The 13203-nt window shown below is 48.8% G+C and overlaps 1 pseudogene; it reads right to left on the reverse strand.

Moving 5' to 3' along the window:
* Positions 1-12005: 12005 nt before the first annotated feature.
* On the reverse strand, positions 12006-12976 carry LOC129339226 (olfactory receptor 12D2-like; annotated as a pseudogene).
* Between the last annotated feature and the right edge of the window lie 227 nt (positions 12977-13203).

Raw genomic sequence — 13203 nt, forward strand, 5'->3', positions numbered from 1 at the left:
TTCAAAACTGGGACAGTTGGTAGTATCCTGGCTACTGGACACTGGAACCTGTAGGAAGAACCAGAGGAAAATGTGATGCCATGTTGGATTTCTTGTGAATTTCAGTACTGGCCTGAGCAGCTGAGAAAATGTTAATATCTCTGTACAGACTGCCATGACCTGCAAAGATTCACCTTGTCTTCCCAGGAGGTGCACCTGCTCAGGTGTGAAATGAAGAAAATACTGAGACAAGACCAAGACAATCTGGAAAACAAGATCAAATCATGTCATAATCAAAACCATACCCAACCTCTGGTAGGCTCTTACAAACCAATCAGCACTCAGCAGTGAACCAGCCAATCAGGACAGTGTGTCTATGTGGGGGGTGGGGATGGATGGTGGAAGCAGACAACGAAATTACCAGTTATGAGAGAAATATAATCTATGAATAAGAGTTAGAGAGGCTAGCTGTGTGCTGCCTGAGGAGTTTTCTGTGAGAGAAATATAGAGCCTAGAGAAAGAAGCTAACTGTGTGTGAAACCTTACACAAGATCTGTGTGAAGGAGTTTAAATGTAGTAACTTTAAGAACTACTTTTATGAAACCAATACGCTTCTTGAAGAATACTGCCAATCCTGCTTGGGGCTCGCCCCTCTTTTAAGCAGGTGGCAGCCATTTGCCCCACTGCAAGGATGGAGGCAGACAGCTTCAGCCTCATCCGGGGATTCAGCCTGGGGGCGGAGTCTCGCGGCGTTTTTCTGCCTCTCCGCCCCCGTGGCTTCAGTCTTGCCTCGTGCTCGGTGGAGGCAACACGTTGCTGTTTGCTCCCCGGCACGAGGCCTTAGCCGACGCAGGACCTGGCGGATCGTCGCGCTTTCTTCCCGGCTGGGTGGAGGGTTTGCTAGGGAGGAGGGGTGGTGCTTGCTCCCCTCCGTCTTTACAGCGACTGGCCGTGTGGCCTGCTGCTGCCCGGCTCGGGGTCTTTCTGGGTGGGGGCATTTGTGCTGCGTTTGCAGCCTCCGCCTTACGGCGCTTTGGGCGCCGGGTGTTGGGCGCGGCGGGCGGCTTTCTTTCCCCCCTACCCTTGGGGTTGTGAAGGGGTAGGCGGGCGAGCGTTAGTGGAGCGAGGGACTGTAGGGAAGGAGCGCTCGTGCCTGCCGTTTTGGCGCGGCCGCGCTGCGGCGCCTCGTCTGCGCGCCACGCTTCACGCGGCGCCCGTCGGCCCCCTAAGTGCGACTGGGCTCCTCGCCTGCCGTTTACCGGGCCTCCGGGGGCTCTGGGGTGGGTGTGCATTTTCCTGCCCTCTGCTGCCGCGGCTCGCCGTTGGGTACGGGACGGCAGGCGGTTCTCGGAGCCCCCCCCTCCTCAATCAGGTTAGGCGGGTGTGCATTTGGGGGAAGCTTCCCTGTACCTAAGTAATAGCTGGCTCTAATTTTCCCCGGCTGTTGCAGCGGCCATTTAGTCTAGCCTCCTGGCGGCCATTTTGGGTGGGTGCCCCTAGCGGACATTCTGGGCCCTATAGCTGCCGGTGGTACCTGAGAGTTTCTTGCAAGGCCGTGCGCTGTACCGGGGGGTGAATTTTTCGTGTCTGGGCCTTTGTTTGAGCAGTTGGGCACGGTGGTTAAGTGGTCTGGCTGGGAACCGGTTTTCTGGTCAAATAACGCTACTGTGTTGTAGGTTGGAAGGCGGCCTGCCGAGCCTTCCCTATCTGTTCCAGCTTTTTAGCTATTTTGTCAGGGGGCGGGGTTCCCCCCCTGTAGACCGCTTTAGCGCAGTGTTTAAGTGGCTTAGCTGTAAACAAACTTTCCTGTTTTAACTGCCACGGCTTTCATTTGATTTAGGATGCCGCCCAAGAAGGGTGCAGGTGTGGCTAAAGGCAAGCAGCCTGCAAAGCTCCTACCTAAGCGCGTGGCCGCCGCCTTATCATCTGACGAGGAGGACGATGTTTCCGCGAGACGTGATATTTTAGCCAGGATTGCTGCTTTAGAGCAAGCACGGGCTTCTTCCGCTCCGGTAGCGGAACCGGCGAGTAAGAGACCCGTGAGGGTTGCGTCTAAGACTGCATCGCTTAACGATATTCTCTCTCGTTTAGCGGCTTTAGAAGGGGCATCTGCTGGTGGTGCTTCGGCTCCATCGACTTCTACGGCTGGTAATATCGTTGAGGACGAGGTGGCGGAGTCGGCAGCCGCAGAGGTAGAGGGGACTTGGACCCAGGAGCCTGGACAAGTGGCGCTGGTGGTGCAACCGCCCGTGGGTGACGGTAAGTGTTCTTGGCCACAGCAGCCAGGCGCTTGGCCTTGGGGGCAGGCGCAGCAAAATGCACCACATGCGGTGGATATGCACTCCGGTTCCTCGGGGGGTCCATCTGGTTCCAGTCTATTCCAGGATTGGGGCAACTGGTGCCAGCCGGCTGTCCCTGGGCAGCCGCTTGGGGCGGCTAGTTGGGCGCCCCCCCGGCACAGTTTCAAGGCATGGGCATGGTTCCGCCATGGGGCTCTTATTATGGAGTTCCCTGGTCCAATTATGGTTCCGTGCCTTATAAGGCCCTCCCGGTGGGGACACAGCCATGCCGTTAGGCGATCATCTTACCCCGGCTACTAGGGAGAAGATCCTGCGCGGGGATTATGTAGATGTCTTTACCCTTCTCTTCAGAGATCTGGAGAAGAAGGATAAAGAGGACCTTGAGGACCGGGACAAAGAGCGCATCAAGAGGTGCAAAATAGATAGAACTTGGCACAATTGGCTCCCTGGTTTTCTCATTTATGCGGGGGTTATAGCCAGGGCACACCCTTGGAGAGCGGCGCCACTGTTCCAGTACATGGACATTATTTATAGGGCTCACACGGAATTTTTAGGAGCAGCCTGGCTGCAATATGACGAAGAATTCCGGATGCGGGCGGCCTTGAACCCATCTCTGCCTTGGGATCAAGTCTACCAGCACCTGTGGTTGCAGCTGATGACCCCAGCTAAGTCTTCAGTTGGGGATAGGTCAGATAGCGGTCATATTGTGCAGCGTTCTTCACAGGTTTCTGGGGGGTTTGCCCAGGGTTCTTACGGTTCCCGCGCCTCGGCGGGGCAGTCGGTTCAGCCCCAGCTGCTTTGCTTTGAGTTTACCTCAAAAGGGGTCTGCAACCGTAAAAACTGTCGGTTTGGACATGAATGCCCGACCTGCCGAGGTCCGCATGCCCTCAATGCCTGTAAGAGGCAGCGGCCATTCGGAAAGAAAGGGGGTGGCCCCTCAGGGCAACAGGGGCCTAGTAAAGGGCCCCAGCCCAATAAAAGTGAGGGTCCTTGAGGCCATGTTGGCTGACTACCCTAACAAGGTGGATGCCCAGTTTCTGTTGCAAGGTTTTTTGTTTGGTTTCCGTATTCCTTATCAAAGCCCCAGAAGAGCCTTCATGTCAGCCAATTTGCGTTCAGTTATTGGCATGGAGGATGTTGTGCGGGCAAAGATCCAGAAGGAAGGTGCCGAGGGCAGGGTTTTAGGCCCTTTCCCCTCCCCTCCAGTTCCTCATCTGCGGGTTTCTCCCTTGGGGGTAGTGCCTAAGAAGGCAGCAGGTGAATTCCGGCTTATTCACCACCTGTCTTACCCTAGGGGTGGGTCGGTTAACGACGCAATTCCTGAGCATTTTTGCTCGGTGCGTTACACTTCCTTTGACCAGGCGGTCAAAGTGGTTAGACGTTGCGGTTGGGGTGCAGAGATGGCGAAATGCGACATCAAGTCCGCATTTCGCCTTCTACCTGTGCACCCTGATGACTTTGAACTGCTGGGGTTTGCCTTTGAGGGCAAATTTTACATGGATAGAGCCCTTCCCATGGGTTGCTCCGTTTCCTGCGCAGTGTTTGAGCGTTTTAGTACGTTCCTTGAGTGGGCGCTACGTCACAGGCAACGCTGCCGTGACTCCGCCCACTATTTGGATGATTTTATCCTGGTTGGGCCCCCATGCACGGGTCAGTGTGCTCGTCTGTTGGACGATTTTGTACGTTTAGCTGGCGAGTTGGGTGTTCCCTTAGCACATGAAAAGACGGAGGGTCCCACGACGGTTTTGACCTTCCTAGGGATAGAATTGGATACCGTGCAGCAGACTTCGCGGCTGCCATTGGTAAAGCTCCAGGAGTTACGGTCTCGTTTGCAGGCCCTCTTGGGCAAGCGGAAAGTTTCCCTAGTGGAGCTCCAACAGGTTGTAGGCCATCTTAACTTTGCATGCAAGGTGGTGGCTCCAGGTAGAGCCTTTTTGAGACGCCTTTGTGATGCAATGAGGTCACTTCGGCTTCCGCATCACAGGGTTCGGGTTTCTCCAGGTATGAGACAGGACTTGGAAGTTTGGTCCCAATTTTTGGGCAATTTCAATGGTGTCTCTTTTTAGAGACAAGAGCTGTTGTTAGAGGGTGACCTTCAGGTTTCATCCGATGCAGCGGGCTCCATTGGTTTGGGAATTTATTTCAGGGGGCACTGGTGTTCTGCACCATGGCCTGCTAGCTGGAGGGAAGCTGGCCTGTGCAGGGATCTTACTTTTCTTGAGTTCTTCCCGATTCTAGGGGCTGTTTACCTGTGGGGTGGGGAAATGGCCAACCACTCCGTGCACTTTTGGTGCGATAATATGGCAGTGGTGCAGGTCGTGAATTCCCTCTCTTCTAGATCCCCCAGGGTAATGAAGCTGGTCCGAGCCTTCACCTTAAGGTGTCTCCGCCTTAATATTTTGTTCTTGGCCAGACACGTACCCGGGTTAAATAATGAAGTGGCAGACGCCTTATCTCGTCTGCAGATGGACCGGTTTCGACATCTTGCCCCAGAGGCGGATTTGCTGCCCGCCCAGGTTCCTTTGGAGCTATGGAGGATTGGGAATCCGAGGCATTCAGGGCTATCCAGTTAGCTCTGGCCCCTAGTACCAGGAGAGCCTACGACAGGGCGGTGAGGTACTTTGCGGATTTCAGGCGGGAGTCTGGTCTTCCGCAGATTTGGCCAATTCCAGTTGAGCATGCAGCCCAATTTTGTGTTGCTCAGAAAGGTAAGCGGCACAGAGTTAAATACATTCGTAGCCAGCTTGCGGCTTTGGGCTTTGCCTCGAAGGCTCGGGGCCTGGTTGACCCCACGGGCGACTTCCGCATTAGGAAAATGCTGGAGGGTTGGTCCAGGGAGGCTGCCGTTACGAGGGACGCCAGGCAGCCTATTTCCCCTAGTATTTTACAGGGTTTGAGGGCCATGTGGCCGGTGGTCTGCAATTCCCCTTTTGAGGAGCTGTTATTTCATGCTGCTTCCTTGATTGCATTTTTTGGAGCTCTTAGGGTCAGCGAGCTCGTTCCCCAGTCCCTTAGGGACGTTTCTGGTCGCGCCATCTCCGTTTCTGATGTTGAAATTCAGGGAGAACAGGTGAAGATTCGCATTAGGCGTTCTAAGACCGACCAGATGCATAAAGGGGTGGACTTGTCAATAGGGCGATGCGCGATTAAGGATTTGTGCCCGGTGGCGGCTTTGGGGAAGTATTTGAGAGCGCGGGGCTCAGCGCCTGGGGCACTGTTTTGCCATGAGAATAGCTCCCCGCTTACAAAATGCCAGTTTTGGGCTGTCACTGGCAGGGCTCTCTCAAAGTTAGGGCTAGAAGGGGTCAAATTTGGGACCCACTCTTTTCGTATAGGTGCGGCTTCCACGGCTGCAGCGATGGGGTATTCTGGAGCCGAGATTCAGAAGGTGGGGCGGTGGCGCTCCACCGCTTACAAGTCTTATGTGAGGCCCCTGGCTGGTGGGCAGTCATGCTGACATTGTTTTTCTTTCAGGTGCTGTGGCGTGGCGCGATAGGATACGCATCCTCATATGTGGCCATAGTATGGTCTTTTGGGCGGCGCACCAAGCGAAGAGGACGCGGATCGGGTCCCAGCTTGGACTCAGCCGTTGGGCCACAGTGGAATGGCAAGGCAGAAGAGGCCTGCGTTGGGCAGGTTTGCTGCCGCTGTTGTTTGAGGGTCGGAGTCTCCCTCCCCCTCATATTCTTGTTGTCCACTTGGGTGGCAACGATTTGGGTCTCATGAAAGGCGTGGCCCTGTCTTGCCAAGCGCGGGACGACCTCCGTGAGATTACGAGAAGATGGCCCGGTGTTCTCATTTTTTGGTCGGCGATGCTTCCGCGTCGTGTGCGAGTGAAAGCATTGGACCATAGGGCTGTGGAACGGGCGAGGCGGATGGCCAATAGAGCTCTGTTTAGAGCACTGTCGGAGGGTCTTGGGGTCTATTTGCCCCATCCGCAGATACGGGCCGAGTCTGCAGACCTCTACCGAGGGGATGGGGTTCACTTATCCAACAGTGGTAATGCCATTTTCTTGAACGACCTGCGGCAAGGGCTGCGCCTGGCTTTAAGCCACTTGTGGGGCGCCGAGGCCTAAGCAGAGGCTTGGCCTCTGCCGTGGCAGGGTGTTAGTTAGGGAAGAATCTGTAGCGGGCCGGTGAGCACCCTTGGCACCTCTCCATTGGTGGGGAATTGGGGTCTGCCAGATGTGGCTGGCTGCCGTACGACCCAGTTGCGTGGTTAGACGCCCTGGTGGGGAACCCCTGGACAAGCCAGTCTCCCCCTGCTGCCGTACGGCCGGGTGGGGGAGCTTTACAGGGGTGAACCACTTCGCCTGGCCAGTCCGGGTCCCAGCCATTGTCTGATGGCTCGCACCTGGGGCAGCGGGTGTCTCGCCCAGACAGGTCAGGGCGGGGTAGGGAGCGACCCCAGGGCCTGACCTGTACCGCTAGTTAGGCCCTTGCCGTAGTTAATAATTTCTGGTTCTTGTTTATTAATAAAGCGGCCCATTTTTATAATCCAAATACTGTGTCTGTCTCTTATTCCTAATAGTGGGGCAATACTGCCAATCCTGCTTGGGGCTCGCCCCTCTTTTAAGCAGGTGGCAGCCATTTGCCCCACTGCAAGGATGGAGGCAGACAGCTTCAGCCTCATCCGGGGATTCAGCCTGGGGGCGGAGTCTCGCGGCGTTTTTCTGCCTCTCCGCCCCCGTGGCTTCAGTCTTGCCTCGTGCTCGGCCCACCCACCTCTCCCTATTTCAGTACGGGACTAGCCGGTTGCCATTCGGAGCCAGGTAGGAATTTTTTCTCTCTCAGTCCCCGATTGGCCTTGGGGCTGGAGTTTTTTCGCCTACCTCGTACTGTCTTGGGAGGGGGGTTAATTTGTTGGTGGGTCTGAGTTTACGCCACGGGTGGCAGGGTGTTAGTTAGGGAAGAATCTGTAGCGGGCCGGTGAGCACCCTTGGCAACTCTCCATTGGTGGGGAATTGGGGTCTGCCAGATGTGGCTGGCTGCCGTACGGCCCAGTTGCGTGGTTAGACGCCCTGGTGGGGAACCCCTGGACAAGCCAGTCTCCCCCCGCTGCCGTACGGCCGGGTGGGGGAGCTTTACAGGGGTGAACCACTTCGCCTGGCCAGTCCGGGTCCCAGCCATTGTCTGATGGCCCGCACCTGGGGCAGCGGGTGTCTCGCCCAGACAGGTCAGGGCGGGGTAGGGAGCGACCCCAGGGCCTGACCTGTACCGCTAGTTAGGCCCTTGCCGTAGTTAATAATTTCTGGTTCTTGTTTATTAATAAAGCGGCCCATTTTTATAATCCAAATACTGTGTCTGTCTCTTATTCCTAATAGTGGGGCAATAAACATTTATTTTGTTTTGTTATATCCCAGAGTAGCTGTCATTGTTATATCCCATTCCTATCCTCAGGGCCACATAGAACCACGAAGGAGCCTGATGCTTAAACACGTTACCAAAGGGAAAACTTAAATAAAATATATTGGAATTTAATATTCCTGGTGGCAGCTAACTACCCAGAGGGTGTGAAGGGAAAAATTAAAAGAAATATCTACCTCCCTAAAGTAAAAGTCATAACAAATGGAGGCATAGCGGTGGGATCTCAAACATCCTGAGGAGAAGAAAATATTTTAAGTGGGATATAATAGCCTGGGAGGAAGGAACATTCTGAGAGAAAGGCATTCTGAAGGGACAGATAGTCAAAGAGACAGAGTGTTCAGTTAAATCCTATGAGGAATATAGAACTGTTATAAAGGAAAGACAGAAGAACTAGTAGGATTTATAAGAGAGAACATAATCTGGTGAAGTTTAGTAAAATTTTAGCAGGAATACAAGTAAAAGAGAAAAATGGCAGAGTTTATGGGGATGAAAAAAGGAGGCTCTGATTCAGAAGTGCAAAGAGTTAAATTTACCTCATGAGGGGAAAAGTGCAGAAGAACTGAGAGTTATACTAATACAAAGCAGTGTGGAGCCAAGTAGAACTGCAGAGGAGAGGAACCCTGAGGGAATTACAACCCTAGTCCAGAATATTTAGAGTTTCTGGGGGGGAAATTGAAAATTGAAGCACAACTTAGAACTCGAGAAATAGAACAAAAACAAAGGGAAAGGCAAGCTGAAAGGGAAGCTGAAATAGAAGAAAAACAGTTTGAGAGGGAAAAGTGGAAAGCTGAAATGGGAGTTCAGGAGATGGAAGGACACACCAGTTTGGAAGCAGAAAGATTACAATTAGAAAGAGAGAGATTTAACAATGGGGACAAAAAGGAGGGAAACTCTGAACCCAGAGCTGATTTACCTCATGTTCCCCCAAAAGATTTTATGGTGTATGTGTCAGGAGAAGATCCACAAATTTTCCTGTCCACTTTTGAGAGATCTGCTCAGAACTGGGAAATACCAGAGGCACAATATATGAAGTATTTATCTAGCTTAATTAGAGGGGAATTGGCTGAGATCTACAACACATTTCCCTCAGATAAACCTGTTGTTTATGCTGAATACAAGGAGGCAGTATATGACAGATTTAGGCTAGGTGCTGATTACTTCAGAAAGAAGTTTAGAAGCCTAGAGCCTCAGAAAGAGAAGTCATTTAAGTCTTTGAGTGCCAAACTGACAGACTATTTTGATAAATGGATTTCATCTGCCAAAGCTAACTCTAAAGAGGGAATAAGGGATCTAATGATTTTGGATCAGTTTTTATTTCAACTTCCTTCAGAGATCAGACTTCTGTTTAAAGATAAACTTCCAGAGAATGTCAAGCAAGCATCAGAATGGGCAGATAGATTAACACTTAATAGAGGAGGATGGGATTGCCGTGAAAGGAAAGACTATTCTTATAAACCAAAGTTTAAATCAAGTAAAGGACAAGAGGGAGAAAGGACAGGAACATATGAGAGAGGTGAGATTATAAAAAGTCAGGATAAAAATATAGAAAGAAACCAAGAGGGATACTGGAATGATAGAAGATGTTTTGTATGTGGTCTGAAAGGGCATTTAGCTTACAAATGTCTAAAGAATCAACCCAAGCAAACAACGCTTGAGCATGTAAGGAGGGTCACTAGAACTGACTCAGATGATCGGCGTGAGGAAGATGCTAGAAACTCCCCTAACTCAGCAAACACAAATGAAACCCCCAGTAAGAACACTGCCTTACCCATAAACACTGAAGAAACAGTCTACTTGTGCGGGGTAAAGACAGATCAGGTTGCTCAGGGTACTGAACTGAGAGAGGTGGTACAAATAAATGGGAGAGATACTTTAGCCATTCTAGACACAGGAGCCTCAGTAACACTGGTCAGGGAGGATTTTGTTAATAAGAAAAACCTGATTGCAGATAAGCAAATATCCTTGCAAGGTGTGTGGGGAAATTCTAAAAGAGTGCCACTCGCACGACTAAAAATTAACTGGAGAGGAAAGGAAGAATATTTTCCTGTAGCAGTTATTAAAGAACAGAAAATACCAGTAGTATTGGGAAGAGATGTAATGGGAGCAAAAGCAAGAATTCAAATATGCACTGACTCCGATGATTTGCTACAAGTTGAAGCCGAGGGAGCAGAAGACAAGCCCCTAGGTATCTTAGCAACAGACACAATTGATAAATTGCAGGAGAGAAAAAGAGAGACACAAACTCCTGTTAGTAGTACTGCTGAAATGTCCCAAGAAAAAGCAGGAAGCATAAATAAAAACTGTTGAGGAGTTTAAAAAAGAAATTATGATTCAGCTAGAGTCCTTAGAGAAACAGAATACACCAATTGATGAAGAGAATAAACTATTCCCTAAGCCAGAGGAAGCTGCACACAACTCTTCTGAAAAAGAGATGTGTTCTGCTTAAAGGAGAAGGGGGGGATTTGTAATGATTTCAAGAAATGGGTGCATGTTTCTTTAAATGCTGGATGAAATAGGTGAAGAGTGGGGGTGAGAGAGAGAGATGAGTGAGTGATATGATTGGTTGATGACAGAGTGTGGGTGGAGTGAATGCAGTTGAGACTGACAGGCAAGGGAGAAAGGTTTTGGGGAGTGAGAAGAAAGCAGGCTGGCTGTGTGCTGCCTGAATATGTTGAAGTGGTTATGAGAGAAATATAATCTGTGAATAAGAGTCAGAGAGGCTAGCTGTGTGCTGCCTGAGGAGTTTTCTGTGAGAGAAATATAGAGCCTAGAGAAAGAGGCTAACTGTGTGTGAAGCCTTACAGGAGATCTGTGTGAAGGAGTTTAAATGAAGTAACTTTAAGAACTACTTTTATGAAACCAATACACTTCTTGAAGAATAAACATTTATTTTGTTTTGTTATATCCCAGAGTAGCTCTCATTGTTATATCCCATTCCTATCCTCAGGGCCACATAGAACCACGAAGGAGCCTGATGCTTAAACACGTTACCAAAGGGAAAACTTAAATAAAATATATTGGAATTTAATCTTCCTGGTGGCAGCTAACAACCCAGAGGGTGTGAAGGGAAAAAATAAAAGAAATATCTGCCCCCCCCCAAAAGTAAAAGTCATAACACAGAGCTATTCCACCAAGCATCGGTGGTTGAAGGTAGTGGTGTCATGTCAGCCTCTCACCATCAGAGTGGGGGTGGGGGTTCTCCCCACCATTGCACTTGGTTAATTTATTTCATTATTGTTTTGTATATTGATTTTAGTATTGTTTTCTTGTTTTTATTAATTTTAAACTGTATGAACTGTATTGATTTTAAACTATATAAACTGATTTAAAACTGGGCGATATATAAATTGAAATATAAATAAATAAATAAATAAATAAATCTCCTGGTAAAGCTATGTGCAAAACCTATAGAGCCTCTTCTTTTGTGTATCGACAAGATAAATGTTCTATTTCTCACTGTATCATCAGCATTTTGTCTTGCCTGCTTCTGCCTTATTGGATCCACTATTATTACTGGATCTTTTGTCCATGTGATAATGTTCTCTGTGTCCTGTGTCTGCTACTTCATGACTTAGTCCAGTGTTTGATCTTATTTACTTAGGTTATTTCTATGCCACTTTCTATTTCTATTTCTATGTCATTTCTTCAGAGCTCTGTTCAAGATGGTTTACAATTAAAAACACCACAATATTAAAAACAAGCCACTGGTCATAAGGAGCATAAAAACTATCCAACAGACTATTAAAAAGTTAATATCATAACCCCTTAATTAAAATCCTAAGTAAAAAGATGTGTTTTCGTCTGATGCATAAAAGAAAATAAAGTCGGTGCCAAGTGAGCCTCAATGGGGGAGGGCATTCCCAGGGGAGGTGCCACTACTGAAAATGTCTTTAGTCACCTTACTTCTGACTGCAGGGGTACAGAAACCAGGGCTTGAGAGGCAGATCTTAACTGGTGTGCTGGATAGTATAGGAGGAGATAATCCTTCAGTAGTCTCAGCACATAGGTGATACAATCCCTCTAACCAGCCTGGCCACAGCATTTTGGACTAACTGAAGTTTCTGGACCATTCTCAAAGGCAGACCCACGTAGAGTGCATTAGAAAACATTACCCAGCAGATGTGTTCAACTCCTACGTTAACAAGGAGGACTTCACATTTGCTCCAGCTCATAAAGCGAGATGAGGAATTTACTTCATTAAGGTCCAACTTTAATTATTTATTTATAAATGTCCAAATTTAGGAGATTTTATGCCACGTCTCAAGAGCCCTGCTCAAAACAAATACATTGCAGATATAATGGGAAAGACTTAACCTATAAATAGCTTCCCTAGTTGTCTATAGCCAATATGGACACCAATCATCTGGATAGCTTGTCTTTATTCTTTGGAACAAGAACAAAAGAGCCCATGTTAATTTCCCATTTGTGAAGGAAGGAGCTTTGACCTATTGCTTTCCTAATAGCAGTTTTCTCCTCTTGGTTCCTTAGGGTGTAAATCAGGGGATTCAGAGCTGGAGTAACCACAGTGTACATGACAGTGACCATCATTTCCTGTTCCAGGGATTCTCCAGAAGAGGGAGGAATATACGTCAAGATGGCCCCAGTATAGAAAAGTGTTACCACTGTGAGATGTGAGGCACAAGTGGAGAAAGCTTTACCTCTGCTTTCCTTGGATTTTATTTTCAAGAAGAGGAAGGAGATGATATAGATGTAGGAGAGAAGTGTAAGAAAAAAAGGAAGAAAAATAATTAGGCCTGTAACAATATTGAGAAGTCTGAGGTTGAGGGCAGTGCTACAGCAAGCCAACCTCAGGAGGGGCTTGATGTCACAGAAGAAATGTTGGATTAAGTTAGGGCCACAGAAATACAGCTTCAAAGTCATAATGGTGTGCATTAGAGCATGGAAGAACCCAGTAGTCCAGCTGGCCATTGCCAAAAAAATGCAGGCCTTCTTGTTCATGATGATGGTGTAACGCAGTGGATTACATATGGCCACATAGCGGTCATATGCCATGACACCTAGCAATAAAACTTCACTGCTCCCTAGGAAATGGAAAAAATGAAGCTGAGATAGACAACCAATCAATGAATCAGCATCTTTGGCACAGTGACTGTGGAGTAGCAGATATCTAAGCAGGAGAGGTTTCCAAGAAAGAAGTACATTGGTGAATGGAGCCATGGTTCAATCAGTGTTATCAACAAAATAGTGGTGTTTCCTAGTATGATGGTCAAATACAGCATGAAGAAGAGAAAGAAGAGGACATCTTGCAGCCCAGGGACTTTTGTTAAGCCCATGAGGACAAACTCACCAACATATATACGGTTGTCCATCACTGAAAACATAAGGAAAAGTTACTATTAAACAACGGGGGGGGGGCACTGAAAACATAGAGAAAAGGCTATTATTAAAAGACGTTGCCACTGTTGTGACTATTGTGTAAGTATGTATACAAAGGGAGAAATACATGATTGATGTACAGCTGGAAGTATGAGACTAGAGAAATAGCAGAAAAGAATAAATAGAAACCACTCTCTCCAAGTGTTCTTGCCATGCTCAT

The sequence above is a fragment of the Eublepharis macularius genome, chromosome 12, assembly GCF_028583425.1.
Source record: "Eublepharis macularius isolate TG4126 chromosome 12, MPM_Emac_v1.0, whole genome shotgun sequence".
In the NCBI taxonomy this organism is placed as follows: Eukaryota; Metazoa; Chordata; class Lepidosauria; order Squamata; family Eublepharidae; genus Eublepharis; species Eublepharis macularius.